Below are 17149 nucleotides of genomic sequence, written 5' to 3' on the forward strand. Positions count from 1 at the left end.
CAATAATTTACATTATTGCTATCGATTGGCCATACATTGTTCTTTGTATCACAAATCCCAGGAACATGGAGATAATGGATAAGGCAGCTAGTTAGGAACAAAATTGCTTTAAATAATTGTCCTCCTCCACCGCCACTATACTCATGACTCTCTGGGCCTGATAAATTTTGCACAGCTCACATTCCTCAGACTGCTCTGAACTATTTTCCTTTTCTCAGGAAATAAAAGAGGAGTCAGGATTTTTCCTTCCAGTCGCAGTCTGGATCAACTGAATGAAAGCAACCTTTTACAGTAGTTATTTCACTATTGAGAGGAGAAGGAAATAAAAAGAATATATATATATATGTATATATATATATGTATATACGGCATGTTCTCACTTATAAGTGGAAGCTAAATGATGAGAGCACATGAACAGATAGGGGGAACATAAATATATATATATACATATACACACATATACACACACACACATATATACACACACACACACACACACACACACACATATATATATACAGCCATGTAAGAAGTAGCAGCTAGGAAAAACAATTGAAGTATAGGCAAGGCCACAGCAAAAAAATGTAAAGTAAAATGGAAAAAGGATCCCTGACATTCAACTGACTCTCATGATAACTGCCATCTGTGTAGCTCCCAGAAACAAACATAATAGAATATAAAAAGGACAGAAAAAGAAAAGCAGAGGAGGATGCTCTCATTGGATGGTAAACTGTTGACATTGCCCATGATAGAAACAGACGTTTTTGTCTTATTTACTATTATTGAACAACCCCAAGATTCTAAAACAAAACAACAGTAAGCCACACACACACATACACAAAAGGCAAGAATTTAATAAACAGAGTGTTGTCTGCACCTATATACACAGGTTAATTCCAAAATGTTTGTTAATTGTTCTGTGAACATAGTTAAGATAAATACTCCTTCTACCCTAAGAAACTGAATGCCTAATATGCCAAAGATGTGTCAAGGCAAGCACCACACTAATCACTAATATTTTTACTTCTTTTTTTTTTTTTTTTTTTTTTTGAGATGGAGTTTTGCTTTGTTGCCCAGACTGTAGAGCAATGGCACGGTCTCGGCTCACTACAACCTCTGCCTCCCAGGTTCAAATGATTCGCCTTCCTCAGCCTCCCGAGTAGCTGGGATTACAGGTGCCCGCCACCACGTCTGGCTAGGTTTTTGTATTTTTAGTAGAGACAGGGGTTTCTTTCGTGTTGGCCAGGCTGGTCTCAAACTCCTGACCTCAGGTGATCCACCTGCCTCAGCCTCCCAAAGTACTGGGATTACAGGCCTGAGCCACCACTCCCAGCCCTAATGTTTTTACTTCTAAAAGTCAGAGACTTGAGTTATGTGTCTTTGAAATCCACCAGGATCAACTAGCTGCCCTACACACAGTGGGGGTCTGAGGGATCTGTGCAGTTATGGGAAGAAGTAGATTTGGACCTGGAGAAAACAGAGAAATGAAAAAGGAACAAAATGAGGGAAGGTGGATAAAAATAAAGTGAGTGGAGGATGAGGGGCTGACAATAGGAGGATTGAGCCAAAGTTTACTTACTGCATAGGGAACCTTAAACCCCTTCCTTTCTTTGCTTCCAGAATGCCTGCAGCTAGGCCTTTGCCCTCCAGACAGAAAATTAAAAAAACAAAACAAAAACAAAAAAAAACCATTTTCTCCTTAAAACTTTCCCAGCCAACTTTCAGATGTGGAATTTGAAAGAAAGAGGAGTCAATAGTAACACTAAGATTTTAGGCCTCAACGATTTAGAAGCAATAAGTTGTCTTTAACTAAAATGGCAAAGACATTTGAAGGGCAGGGTAAGAGAAACAACTCAGGTTTGAGATTCTCATTATGTTAACCAGTAAATAATATCCAAGTTACCAGTGGCTAATCCTTATGGGTCTGCAGCAACCTCAGTTCTTGCCTTCTCAGAAGAAATAATTCAACTGAGGGGCATCAGGAATAAAAAGAGACTGAAGCAAGTTTCAGAGCAAGAGTAGAAGTTTATTTTAAAAGGCTTTAGAACCACATTTTCAGGAAAATGTAGTTTCCTGTAAATCTAATGAAGAAATAAAATTTGATTTGCATTTCTCTAATGATCAGTGATGTTGAGCTTTTTTTCATATGCTTCTTGGCTGCACATATGTCTTCTTTTGAAAAGTGGCTGCCTATGACCTTTGTCCATTTTTTTTTTCAACTTCTAAATTCAGGGGTACAAGTGCAGGTTTGTTACATAGGTAAATTGTGTAATGGAGGTTTGTTGTAATATTATTTCATCATGTAGGTATTAATCTAGTACCCATTAGTTATTTTTCCTGATCCTCTTTTTCCTCCCACCCTCAACCCTCCAAAAGACCACAGTGTGTCTTATTCCCCCTATCTGTTCATGTGTTCTCATCATTTAGCTTCCACTTATAAGTGAGAACATGCCATATTTGGTATTCTGATCCTGTGTTAGTTTGCTAAGGATAATGGCCTCCAGCTCCATCCATGTCTCTGCAAAGGACATGATCTCATTGATTTTATGGCTGCATAGTATACCACGGTGTATATGTACCATATGTTCTTTATCCAGTCTGTTATTGATGCCTTGCCCAGTTTTAAATGGGTTATTTTTTTCTTGTAAATTTGTTTAAGTTCCTTACAGATACTGGATATTAGAACTTTGTCAGATGCATCGTTTGCAAAAATTTTCTCACATTCTGTAGTTGTCTGTTTACACTGTTGATAGTTTCTTTTGCTGTGCAGAATCTCTTTAGTTTAATTAAATCCCATTTGTTAATTTTTGCTTTTGTTGCAATTGCTTTTGATGTCTCCATCATAAAATCTTTGCCAGTTCTTATGTCTAGAATGGTATTGCCTAGGTTGTCTTCCAGAGTTTTTCTAGTTTTTGGTTTTACATTTAAGTCTTTAATCCATCTTGAGTTGATTTTTGTATATGGTATAAGGAAGGGGTCCAGTTTCAATCTTCTATGCTGGGCAAGTTAATTATCCCAGCACCATTTATTAACTAGGAAATCCTTTCCCCATTGCTTTTTGTCAGCATTGTCAAATATCAGATGGTTGTAGGTGTGTGGCCTTATTTCTGGACTGTCTATCCTGCTTTATTGGTCTATGAGTCTGTTTTTGTACCAGTACCATGTTGTTTTGGTTACTGTAGCCCTGTAGTATAGTTTGAAGTCAGGTAGTGTGATGCCTCTAGTTTTGTTCTTTTTCTTAGGATTGCCTTGGCTATTCAGGCTCTTGTTTGGTTACATATGAATTTTAAAATCGTTTTTCCTAGTTCTGTCAAAAATGTCATTGGCAGTTGGGTAGGAATAGCATTGAATCTATAAATTGCTTTGGGAGTGTATTAGTCCATTCTCACACTGCTATAAATAACTGCCTGAGACTGGGTGATTTATAAAGGAAAGAGGTTTAATTGACTCACAGTTCTGCATGGCTGGGGAGGTGATAGGAAACTTACAATCATGGCACAAGGGGAAGCAGGCATGTCTTACATGGCAGCAGATGAGAGAAGGGGAAACTGCCACTTATACGATCATCAGATCTCATGAGAATTCACTCACTCTCTTGAGAACAGCATGGGGGAAATTGCCCCCATGGTCCAATCACCTCCCACCGGTTTTCTCTCTTGACATGTGAGGATTATGGGGATTACAATCGGAGATGAGATTTGGGTAGGGACATAGAGCCAAACCATATCAAGCAGTATGACCACTTTAACAATATTGATTCTTCCTATCCAAGAGCATGAAATGTTTTTCCATTTGTTCGTGTCATCTCTGATTTCTTTGAGCAGAATTTTGTAATTCTGATTGTAGAGATCTTTCACCTTCATGGTTAGCTGTATTCCTAGGATTTTATTTTTTGTGTGTGGCAATTGTGAATGGGATTGTATTCCTGATTGGGCTCTCAGCTTGACTGTGATTGGAGTGTAGGAATGTTAGTAATTTTTGTATGTTTATTTTGTACCCTGAAACTTCACTGAAGTTGTTTATCAGCTTAAGGAGATTTTGGGCCAAGACTATTGGGTTTTCTAGATGTAGAATCATGTTATCTGCAAAGAGGGATGTTTTGACTTTCTTTCTTCCTATTTGGATGTCCTTTATCTCTCTCTCTTGCCACATTTCTCTGGCCAGGACTCTCAATACTATGTTGAATAGGAGTAGTGAGAGAGGGCATCAGTCTTGTGCTGGTTTTCAAGGGGAATGCTTCCAGCTTTTGCCCATTCAGTATGATTGGTTTGGGTTTGTCATAGATGGCTTTTATAGCTTTGAGGTGTGGAGTTGAGTAGTTTCAATCAACAGGCATGGAAATAAAACTTACGTAAGTTTTAAAAAGAGATATAAAGAGAATTACACAGTAAATAGAGACATCCCTTCCACGGAGTATTATAGTAAAGGGGGATAAACATAGTGGTTACTGCAGGAAGAAAAGTGAGATCAGGAAAAGTTATTCTTAATGATGATTAATATTATAGCATGTCTGTATGCTGATGGGAATGATTCAAGAGAGTGAAAAATTAATGGTATGCAACCTCATACACAAGTGGAGGGTTGGTCTTAAGTAGAAGCAAGGAAGAAGGTAAAGAATATAAGCTCAGATGTAACAGAGTTGATACATCTAGTGATGGGAACTTGTGGAAATGCTCTTCTATTTAATAATCATTTTAAATTTCACAAAGTCACCAGCAGAGCCTTCAGCTGAGAGTTATGTGCAAAGAAAGTATTGGAGGTTTGAGGAAACAAGAAAATACAAAGTCATCCTTTAGGACAGGTGTCAGCAAGCTTTTTCTGCAGAAGACTAGCTAATAAACATTTTGGGATTTCTAAGCCATACAGTCTCTGTCTCAACTACACACTCTGTAGTTGTAGTATTAAAGCATCTATAGATAATATGTAAATGAATGGGTGTGGCTAAGTTTCAGTAAAACATTGTTTATGAAAACAGACAGCAACAATTGAATAGCACAAGCAAAGAATGAACTTGGGCCCCTACTCCACACTGTACATAAAAATTAATTCAAAATCAACTTTAGACCTAAAGATAGGAAAGATGAGGGGATTGAGAGACAACAGCTCAAGGGCATGGGATTTCTCTTTTTTTTTTTTTGGTAATGAAAATGTTCTAAAATTGGTTTTGGTAATGTTTACACAAGTCTTTGAATATACTAGAAGCCATTGAATTGTACACTTTAAATAGGTAAATTCTATGGTATATGAGTTATGTCTCAATTCAACTACTTAAAAAATTAAAACAAGCAAAACCAGTGATGAGTCAGATTTAACTCTCTGGTAGGAGCTAGCACGTAGGTTCTCCAGCCTGAGTGTGCATCAGAATCGCCAGAAGGGCATGTGATATGGTTTGGCTCTGTGTCCCCATCCAAATCTCACACTGAATTGTAATTCTCAATGTTCAAGGGAGGTGATTGGATCATGGGGGTGGTTTCTAATGGTTTAGCGCCATGCCCCTAGTGCCCTCTCATGATTGAATTCGCATGAGATCTGGTTGTTTAAAAGTGTGTAGCACCTGCACCTTCGCTCTTTCTTCCTCCTGCTCCCACCATGTAAGATATGCTGGCTTCCCCTTCACCTTCTGCCATGATTGTAAGTTTCCTGAGGCCTGCCAAGCCATGCCTCTGTACAGCCTGCAGAACTGTGAGTCAATGAAACCTCTTTTCTTCATAAATTGTGCAGTCTCAGGTAGTTCTTTTTTTTTTTTTTTTTTTTTTTTGAGACGGAGTCTCGCTCTGTCACCCAGGCACCCAGGCTGGAGTGCAGTGGCGCGATCTCGGCTCACTGTAAGCTCCGCCTCCCGGGTTCACGCCATTCTCCTGCCTCAGCCTCTCCGAGTAGCTGGGACTACAGGCGCCTGCCACCACGCCTGGCTATTTTTTGTATTTTTAGTAGAGACGGGGTTTCACCGTGGTCTCGATCTCCTGACCTCGTGATCCGCCCGCCTCGGCCTCCCAAAGTGCTGGGATTACAAGCATGAGCCACCGTGCCCGGCCTCAGGTAGTTCTTTATAGCAATGTGAAAACGGACTAATATAGCTTGTTACAGCAAAGATGTGTAGGCTTCACACCCTGAGTCCCTGATTTAATAGGTCTGGGGTGGGGCAAAAAGTTTGCATTTCTGACATTCTTCCCAAGTAAAGCTGATGCTACAAGTCATGGGGCAGGCCATAGCTGCGAATCAGTGACCTAGGAGTATAGGGGAATGAATAAATTAGCAAAGTATAACAAAATTCCTAGAAAGCTTTATGGGGCCCATTGGAGGTATTGGTAAAAGAAAAAAAAAAATGAAGGTGAGACCAATCATAACTGTGATTTTTCTTCAGCCATGTTCAGCTTCTCAGATGTTGGCACAGAGTAGATGAAGATAAATATTAAGCAGAACAAGGGTGTGTGGCATACATGCAAAAGAACGACATTAATGACTCACTATGCAATTTAAGCCAGACACAGAAGGAAATATGGACCTGAGAGAGATAAGAGATGGAGACAACTGGTAGAATGAGTGGCTTTTTTTCTGGTGGAGTGGGGCCAAAGGATTGTTGGAGCTGAAGTACTGGAGAAAAAAATGCTGAAAAGAGACTGTTGGGTTGGAAAGTGGGATCTTTATAAGGAAGATAATGGAGGAGCCGCTGTTATTGGCAATGACAAAGTTCAGAGAGTGAGTAACTGAGATAACTGAGATAGAGAGAAGAAAAGGTCAGGGAAATGAGAGGCCAGGTTGTGAAAAGGATTATCTGCATAGGTGCTAAAATAACCAATAATTGTAATAAGAATATTATTGCATGGAATTATAGCGAACCAGGAACTAGAATCTTTAATAGACTAAGGGCAATGACTTGAGTTGAGGTAGAGCCTACCCCCAAAAAGAAACAGTAAATATTAAGATGTAATGATGTGTGATGAAAAGCTGTGTGTTTTTAGGGATAGAGTGATACGGGTTTGGAAGCTTCAGAGAACAGCAAGTAACATGCCACTACTCCATTCCCAGTGGTATAATGGATGTAGCTGAGAAAACAGCCACTGCTTAAGAGGGTTGCAGGGCTAGGAGTGTTACCAGAAGCCAGGTTTAATGAGAGCAAGTAGGTGAAGACACCATTCAGAAAAGATCTTGAAGAAAGGAGTATTTTATTGATAACTGATGAATTCCAGAGGACACAGGGAAAGGGTTTTAGGACATAGGCAGTGGCAGGAGATGGAGCAAAAAAGGTTATTTGCAAAACCATATGTGTGTTAGAGTACAGAAACAAAGACCTGAAATTCCTGGGCTTCCCCTTGTGCCTGTCAAGAGCAGGGATATAGACAGGATTTGTCAGCCTCGTCACTATTGATATTTTGGGCCTGAACAGTCTTCGTTGGGATTGTGGGCAGAGTAGGGGGTGGATGTTCTGTGCACTGCAAAATGTTAAGCAGCTTCCCTAGGTTCCACCTTCCAGAACTCAGGTGTGACAAACAGGAATGTCTGTAGACGTTCCTAGGAATTCACTGTAAGAAAATAATTACATGTGTAATAATATATTTATTTTCAATATATATGATTTGTACAGTGTTTGTGTATACATATATGTTTGTCCGCCAGAGTATGATATGCAATAGCCCCAAATTCAAAACATATGAATGACCCTCAGTAGGATATTGGCTAAGTAAATTACGATACATTCATATAATGTGTCATCTGCTACAATTTATAATCATGAAAAGAGGAAGGTGGGTTCAGGACAGCGGCCATTAGAGTCTGGTGTAGGCAAACATGCCAGGAAAGAAGTCTGAGATCCAATGTGAGAGAAGCAAGGAGAATGAGCTTCAATAGATAACAGAAAACAAAGTGTTTCAAAAGGGGAAAGAAGTCAAAGGTTTTGAAAAAAAATCAAAACAAACAGACAAAAAAAACCCCACCAAAATCTTAGAATACCTCTGTTTAATTTTCAGTTCAGAAAATCTTTCACAGCTAAAAACAACGTCTGCTGCTTCTGCTTCTCTTGCACACAGGCTGCCCTTGCCTCCTTAAGTCCCCAGTGTCTTGGCTGCTTTGGCATCTCTGCTTCTTGTGGAAGCCTGTCTGTACTACCTGCTGAGCCCACACCAGCTCCCCTGACAGGAAGGCAACCCTGTACCTAGCACCTCATGAAGTTCAGTGGCCTTGTAACAGGTTCATAGAGAACCCCGCCCTCCCATGCCCGCGAAATTCATGCCCACCCAGAGCCTTAGAATGTGACCTTATTTGGAAATAAGATTTTTGCAGATATAAGAATCAAGATGAGATTATAGAGCCGAGTATAGTGGTTCGTGCTTGTAATCCTAGCCCTTTAGGAGGCCAAGGAAGGAGGATTGCTTGAGGCCAGGAGCTCAACACCAGCCTGAGCAACATAACAAGACCTTGTCTCTACCAAAAAATAAAAAATTAGCTGGATGAATCCCTGTAGTTCAAGCTACTCAGGAGGCTGAGGCAAGAGGATCACTTAAGTCCAGGAGTTCAAGGTTTGTGGTGAGCTATGATCTTGCCACTGCACTCCAGCCTCAGTAACAGAGCAAGACCTTTTCTTTTTGTTTGTTTGTTTTTGTTTGTTGTTGTTTGTTTTTTAAGTGAGATTATACTGGATTTGGGTGAGCTCTAAATCTGTTGAACATGTCTTATTAAAGACAGAAAGGGACACAAAGCCTGAAATTTCTACAGACCCATTTAGCAAAAGTATCTCACGATAAATATGTGAAAATAAAGTAGTGGGAATAAACTTGTTTTTGATTACCTGAGTCTGTAACTCATGGTTCTTCATTAGATAGGCTGACAAAAAGCTTATCAAAAAGTCGGTAAACACTATCTTGAAAACATATCTTGAAGCATAATTGTCATTATTATGCAGGGTACACTGGGCCCAAAAACCTCCAAAGTGTAAGGAAAAGTCAAAAGATATCACTCTCAAATGAAACAGATGAACAGTAACAAAATAGAGGGAAGAATGACCAACTTTACAAATTGTTTTTAAATCAATCACTGAAGGTACTAAGAAATTTCCCAGGTCTCTTTCGGGAGACCCTATTATCGTCTCAAGAAGATTTTTATTTTATTTTATTTTTTGAGACAGGGTCTCTCTCTGTCACCCAGATTGGAGTGCAGTAGTGTGATCATAGCCCACTACAATCTCGATCTCCTGGGCTCAGCCTCTTGCTTCTGCCTCCCAGGTAGTTGAGACTCAGGCACATGCCACCACACCGGGCTAATTTTTAAATTTTTGGTAGAGTCGAGGTCTTGGTATGTTGTTCAGGCTGGTCTTGAACTCCTGGCCTCAGGTGATTCTCCTGCTGAGTCTCCCAAAGTGCTAGGATTACAGGCATCAGTCACAGCACCGAGCCTGTGCCCATATTTTCTGAATTCTGCTTTCTGCCTTCTTAGCTGCATCTGCTCCACCACTTGCAACTGCATCCCAATGCCAATGGTTGCCTTCATCTGGTCCCTCTCAATTTCTCTTCCTTTCCATAATGTATCAGTCAATGGAATAGCAGGAAATAAACAGAAAACACAAAGGCTGTAACTGAGTGAGCTTAATAAAAATATTATCTAAAGAGTTATGGACAAGGTTAAGGAAACAAAAACGTGTGATGTAACACTTAGGGACTAGCAATAGCGGGAAATCATTGTCACCCCAAAACTAAAGGGGCAAGAATTGGAAATAGTGTTTCCAGAGCCTGGAAAAAGTTTGGAGCCATAGAAGAGAAATTGCTCGATAGAAGCTGTGACCATACAATGCAGCCACCGCCAAAACTGTGGCCAAGCAAAGGTAGAAGTTACAGGAAAATACTCCATCCTCTTTCTCCTCCTGCCATCCAATAACCTGCTGTGGCATCCCTTTGGTCAAACCCAACTGGAAGCAAAAAGGCAAGAGAACCCTGGTAATGGAATTTATAGAGGTCAGTGTCCTGCGATACCCAGGGTAAAGGGCATGCTATGAATCAAGGCATGAGTAGGGGGAAGCAAACAGAATAATCAGCACAGTTCACCTCTTCTGCCACTCAGCATCCGTTCTTGACCTTTGCCTGAATAAAAATTTTTGACCTCGACACAGGAGAAGCATAAAGTCTTATCAGCCACAGTGTCACTGCTGAGTGTTGTCAGCTCTGTCACACTTCCTACTGGAACCTAAATCATAATGTTAGCTACCATTAGTTCTCTTTAAAAAATGTATGATGGAAAAGGGGAAAAACAATTAACTTAAAACTAGCTGGTCACAAGACCTAAACTGACAACAATAGCTTCCTACTTTCAACATCCATTCTCTTATCCTTCACCAGCACATTGTCTGCACAGAATTCTTTACCTGGTAGAGTTACTCAAGCCTTCCTTCCTACAAAATATGTTTCCTAGGTGCTTCTGACATTTTCAAGCTATTAGTTTTCCATTGATGTGCTTTGAGCTGGGTATTCTAGACTTTAAGGTTATCTTTTTTCTTTATATACACTCCCCAGAGTAGCCAGAAGCACCCAGTCCACCCCTACAATCCACCACATTGTTGCCATAACTGCTAAGTGCCCCATCTATTTGATCTGGCATCACTTTATCCTCTCCCTGCACTTCATCACTTGTCACCTTCAGTAGGAATTTGAGTAACGTGATGCCATTGCATGATACATTGCACACTATTAGATGTTACCTATGCATTCAAATATATGAGCACCCTGATCCTGGAATCCTATTTTGAGAGTCTGCCTAGTGAGGCATCAAGATGTTACCTATGCATTCAAATATGTAAATATTGTGAGCACCGTAATCCTGGAATCCTATTTTGAGAGTCTGCCTAGTGAGGCCACTTCCAGGACAAACATCAGCCAGGGTCTCAGCAGGAAAAAGATGGTTCATTCAAAGGATCCCTTAGCATCTTTTCTTTCCATACTCCAAACATTGGCCAGAACATTTCATTAACTCAACTTCAAACAGGAAATTCTAAGGCAAATTATGCAGATACACTTAATAGAGGTTAGCCTCCAGGACAAAGAACAAGGCAGAGAAACCTGGAGAATGGATGTGATAGAGCACTTAGATAATAATCAGCATACTTGGCCACATTGGCATTTAAAAAATGCTTGTTTTTTTTTTTATCTTATAACTCCTGAATTAGAAATTTTAAGATTGAGAAGACAAATCTTTATAACAGAGTAAAAATAGCAATACTTATCCCTCTAAATCAATGTGAAAGATCATCTAAGTGACGGTGCTCTGTGCCTCCAGTGGTCTCCAGGCTTCCTCCTCAGGTTCCCATCGGCTGTCAGGCCCAGCAATCTCTAGCCGTTGGCTGAGACCTTCTGTGGCAGTCTCTGATTTGCTACAGGGCCATTGTTGCTATCCTTGCTCCAGAGCGAACAGCAGGACAGTCTGCACTGGTGGAGCGTCCTGGTATTAGCTGCCAAGGCTGCCTGGGCCCTCTGCCCCAGCAGCAACTATAGAGCAGAAAAGAGAAGAGAGTTGACAACGATAAAATGCAAAAATTCTTCTTCAAAAAGGCAGATCTGCTTTTTGCACCCCTGGAAGGCAGAGACAACTGCAACTTCTGAAATTAATGAAGACAATGAAGATTATTATGCAGCCATGCCGCCTTTAAAACTATTTATGGAGATACCTAGTATAGATTGGAGAGAGCTGTTTTTCCAAACTATTGAGCATGGTGACTTAGTGATTGGAAAAACTAGTTTTATACAAGAATTTTAATTTTTCATGGTGTTGATTTGTTGATGAAGTGGCATCATAGGAGATACATTCCACTTAGAAATCACAGGTCTTTGTCCATTAAGAAATGTGTCTTCTCGCAGTAACCATAGGGGTTCTTTATCTTACTATCAAACTGGTGACATCATTCAAGCTGGAATCAAGGATATTGATAGATGCCATGCAAAGCTTGCACTGTCTCTGGATACCTCGTGTCTTCCACCACACCTATCTGGTATTAAATTAGGTGTAATTAGCCCTGAAGAACTTCCTTTGTGCTACAGGAGGCGTGTTGAACTAAATAACAATTCTTTGGAGCCAATAAAAATGTCATGCAGAGTTCAGTGGGATTTGTTAATCCAGGAGTAATTTTTTTCTAGAAAAGGTAGGAATAGACTAATCTAATCCACCACCTTAAAAAAAACATATTTAGGGCCAGGCATGGTGGCTCATGCCTGTAATCATAGCACTTTGGGAGGCCGAGGTGGGCGGATCACGAGGTCAGGAGTTCAAGACGAGCCTGACCAACACGGTGAAACCACGTCTCTACTAAAAATACAAAAATTAGCCAGGTGTGGTGGTGCATGCCTGTAATCCCAGCTACTCTGGAGGCTGAGGCAGGAGAATCACTTGAATCTGGGAGGCGGAGGTTGCAGTGAGCCCAGAGTGTGCCACTGCACTCCAGCCTGGGCGACAGAGCGAGACTCCATCTAAAAACAACAACAACAACAAAAAAAAACGCCACCACCAAAAACATATTGAGGGGATACAAGTGCAGTTTTGTTGCATAGATATATTTCACAATGGTGAAGTCTGGGCTTTTAGTGTACCCATCACACAAATAATGAACATTGTACCCAATAGGTAATTTTTTTCTCTCTCTCTTTTTTTTCCTCATCCTCCTTCCACCATCCCACCCTCCTGAGTCCCTAATGTCTGTTATGCTACTCTATATGTACATGTGTACACATTGTTTAGCTCCCACTTAGAAGGAAGAACATGCGGTATTTGATTTTCTGTTTCTGAGTTATTTCACTTAGGATAATGTACTCCAGTTCCATTCGTGTTGCTGCAACCATCCACCATCTTTAATAAAAGGCCTGCAGAGCAATAATTTCTCTTAAGACAATTTTGTTTCTGCATTAAGAAAGAAACAATATGCATCTTGGGCTTTAAAATGTGTGAAGATTACAGTTTAAGATTGGATGCCATGTGGATGCTGTGAATGAATACAATAAAGCTCTAGAAACAAACAAACAAAACAATGGCAGTTCATGGAGGATTAAATACGCCAAAGGGAAGCCTGACCAAAGCAACAGAAGATTTTGAGCTTGCATTACAAAACTCTCCAACTCACAGACACTTGTAGAAAGAAGAGGGTAGTTAGAAGAAGAAAAGTTTTTAAATGCTGAAAGTCACTGGAAGAAAGCTTGGGCTTTAGATGAGACTTTGAAAGACGTAAAAAAGGCTTTGCAGAAACTTCATAAATAAGTTCAGAGAAAAACAGGCTGAAAAGAAAGAAAAGCAGAAAACAAAGAAAACAGAAACACGTGAAGAAAGTTACATAAGCTCTTAAAAGAGAACAAGTGACAAAGCTCGGTGGCTCACGCCTGTAATCCCAGAATTTTGGGAGGCCAAGGCGGGCAGATCACTTGAGGTGAGGAGTTTGAGACCAGCCTGGCCAACATGGTGAAAGCCCGTCTCTACTGAAAATACAAAAAATTAGCTGGGCATGGTGGTGTGCACCTGTAGTCCCAGCTACTCGAGAGTCTGAGACAGGAGAATTACTTGACCCAGGAGGTGGATGGAGGTTGTAGTGAGCCAAGATTGCACTAGTGCACTCTAGCCTGGGCAACAGAGTGAGGCTCCATCTCAAAAAAAAAAAAAAGAGAGAGAGAGCGGGAGCGAGAAAGGCTAAAGAAGAAAAGAAAATCAACTACTTCCTCTTCCTGTTTCTTCTGCTGATGAATCTGTTTCTGCATCATCCTCATTCTCTTCTAGTCACAAAAAGCATAAGAAACATAAGAGGAACTGTTCAAAGTCTGCTTGAAATTCGAAGAGACGTTCGCTTAGGGTATCCTCAAACCAGATAGATAGAGTAGGAAAGGTGAAACCCAGTTTCAACTAATACTTTAGCATCTTTTCTTAACCAAAAGCAAGAAGTGGAAAAACTACTGGAAAAGCAGGATAAATTACAATATCAAAAAACATGAGTAAAAGAGAAAGATAGATACTCTCCCCATCTTCAGGTGAAATACTGTATTATTTTGGAGACAGGCCTGAAGAGCCAAGAGATTTTTGTAATACTGATAAAACCGAGGCAAGTAGTAGCAAAGCAGAAAAGCCATATAAATCAGAAAGACGTTTTTCCAGTAGAAGAAATTCCTCAGATTCCTTCCGTAGGAATTCAAGAAACAAGACAAAAATTTATGGTTGCAGATTTGAACAGGATATGTTTGTAGGAGATGTGGTTGTAGGAGGGAAGAAAAGAGCTCTAGAGAAGGTAAAAGCCAAGTTCTGTGAAGTATTTCCCTTCACCAGCAAGCTCAGACCACTCCTGGAGGTCAGTTGAGAGATACAAAAAACATACTTATTCTAGATCATGTGATTTCAGTAGACATGAGCTAAGATACTGATTAAATACAAATCAAGGAAAATATGAAGGAGAAAACAATTATGGGCAGGATATCAAAACAGAGGTTCCAGAACAAGATGGACTTATAGCTAAGAACACTCAGAAAGCAGCATTAAAAAAAAATTAAAATTTACTCATTATATTTAATCAGATAGGTGGATTTGGGAAAGAAAAAGAAAATAAGACAAAAAATGTATATGCCGAGGAAATCAGCACCTTTACGCTAAATGCTGTTAGTAAAAGTTTTGGGTGTTTTAGTTATACCAGTCCAGGGCAAAAATCTCTGTTTCTAAAATTATATGTAGAGATTACAGAAAGCAAGTGTTTTGTAGCTTTTCTCAAATTGCATTTGATTCAGTTGTAAGTCTCTTGTCACAGCTGGATTTTTAGGCTTTTCATGTGTATGTTTATGTACAGTATATTTCTTACTCTGACATTTTTAATTTCTTCACCTAAAGATAATTCTCTAAAAGTATTGTTTCTTCATTGTATGATGGTGTACCAGAATCCATTATACTGGGTCCAAGGTATCCTGCTGTTTGAGAGAAAATTAATCTGTGCATGAACACTTGCATCATTTTCATCAAACATTGTTTCATTCTCTTTTCTGTTAAATTTAAAACCCTAAGCCTTTGAAAGTGATTATATGTTTTAATGTTTTTAAATATCATTTTGGGTGTATCATTAGTTCAAATATTAAATATTTTTGCACAGTTGTTTATTTTTTTAAATAGACTATATGACCAAGTGCAGTGGCACACACTTATAATCACAACACTTTGGGAGGCTGAGAGCAGAGAATCACTTGAAGCCAGGAGTTCGAGACCAGCTTGGGCAACATAGCAAGACCCCATCTCTACAAAAATTGTTTTTAAACATTAGCCAAACATGGTGGCATGTGCCTGTAGTCCCAGCTTCTGAGGAGGCTAAGGGGGAAGATCACTGGACCCCAGCAGGTCAAGGTTACAGAGAGCCATGATTGCATCACTGCTCTCCAGCCTGGGTGGCAAAGTGAGACGTTGTCTCAAAAAAAAAAAAAATACTATATGAACATGAGTATGTAAGACTCTGTGTTGTAGAGGACTGGGACCTCACTATCTAAATGGAAACATTACTTGGCAAAAGCCAACATGCCTTATAATTATTTTACTTTGATTATATTTTCATTTGGGGGTTTAATGAGTTTGAATAATTTGCAGATGTTATTTTGTTAAAATGGAATTTATTAGATTTAGAATATAAATTATTATAAATTATAGTTAATATAATTATAACTACAAATATTCTTCCATAATACTGTACATGTTTGCTAGTGTCATTTGGAGCAGACATAATTACCAGAGTGTGTGTGGACTTTAAAAATTTCCTAACATTGATGAATACTCAAGTCTTATCCTTTATACTGGTAGCAGACCTTGGAACTGATACTCTTCTTTTTGTTGAATTTTTGGGATCTGTCATGATGGCATGCAAAACCATGAACCAAAAGTATGGAATATTCATTTAAATAACACGAAGACTTTTAAAAAACTACAATGTAGTATAAACACCAAATAATATTTACGGATGCTAATGTGTTTCATTTGAAGAGTTTATAGACCTCTGCCTTTGGTGAATGAAAAGCAAGCTTAAAACACTGATTATATTAAGCATAAACATGGAGTGGAAGAGTGAGGGAATGAAGGGTTTGGGTAAAAAATGGATACTGTGATTGGAGGAGCTGTGTGAGCACCAAGATAGGATTTTGTTGAGGCTCAACCTCCTGGCCTAAAAGCCAACACTCCCATTTGAAAGAGTTTATCTAGATCATCACAAGATGATACTGATAACTTTGTGATCTGCTTCTGGAAATTCAAACATGATGGAGAGTATATAGATATGTAGAAATACCTCAGTGTAACTAGGGATTTGAGTTATTTTACTTTAGTTCTTGGTATAGTATTCCTAACAATATTTTGATGATTGTTTTATGTTTCTTTCATTCCATGGGGAAGATTGATTTTTGTGCTGAGGTCCTAAAAGCAGGAATGTAATATATATAATAACACATATATAATTTATGTATAAATTATATGTGTTTAAATATGTCAGTTATTTGTATAATTTGTGTGTATATGTGTATATAAGCACAAAAATTATGAAAATGAATGTATCTATTTATTTTTAATATATAAATTATATGTGTGTTTAAATATACAGTTATCTGTATAACTTTTGCGTGTGTATGTATATAAGCACAAAAAAATTTACAGGAAATCAATGCGTTCCTAAAAGTTTTTCATAGACCATCAGTGAAAAATATGCTGCAAATGATCAGAAAATATTTTAAAATCATACTCCTGTTTCTTAGGGGGAAGAGAGTATGAGCAACAGAGTGGTGAAATAAAAGGCTGGAAAGTATAGGTCAGAATCTAAAAATATTGTGCATATTTTAGAAAGTTCTAAGGAAGAGATTTAAAATTATATGTGAGTACAGCGATGAAATGGCAAAAACACAAACAATAAGCTAATTACATAGTATAAAATAAGAAAACTTACCATACTTAAATGTCTATATGCTAGGTTTGAGTGATAAACCAATAATATTTTATGTAGTCCATACAACAATCCATGAAGTAGATACAAATAGTCACCACTGACATGAGGAAACTGAGGCTTGAAAAGTTTAAGTGATAGCACTCACACCCCTGCTTAAAGCCTAAGCTGGGGTCAACGCTGGTGGACTCCAAAGCTCTCACTCTTAACCACTATGCTATGATTTCTTTCACGGAAAAATAATTA

General features: G+C 39.0%; 1 long non-coding RNA gene and 1 pseudogene across 1 annotated transcript in view; both read left to right on the forward strand.

Annotated features, from left to right (window-relative positions):
* LOC134737041 (uncharacterized) overlaps positions 1 to 17149 on the forward strand; it is a 69576-nt gene that overhangs the window by 5500 nt on the left and 46927 nt on the right. The window lies entirely within an intron of this gene.
* On the forward strand, positions 6607 to 15831 carry LOC129485420 (tetratricopeptide repeat protein 14-like; annotated as a pseudogene).

Source organism: Symphalangus syndactylus, chromosome 6 (assembly GCF_028878055.3).
Source record: "Symphalangus syndactylus isolate Jambi chromosome 6, NHGRI_mSymSyn1-v2.1_pri, whole genome shotgun sequence".
Lineage (NCBI taxonomy): Eukaryota > Metazoa > Chordata > Mammalia > Primates > Hylobatidae > Symphalangus > Symphalangus syndactylus.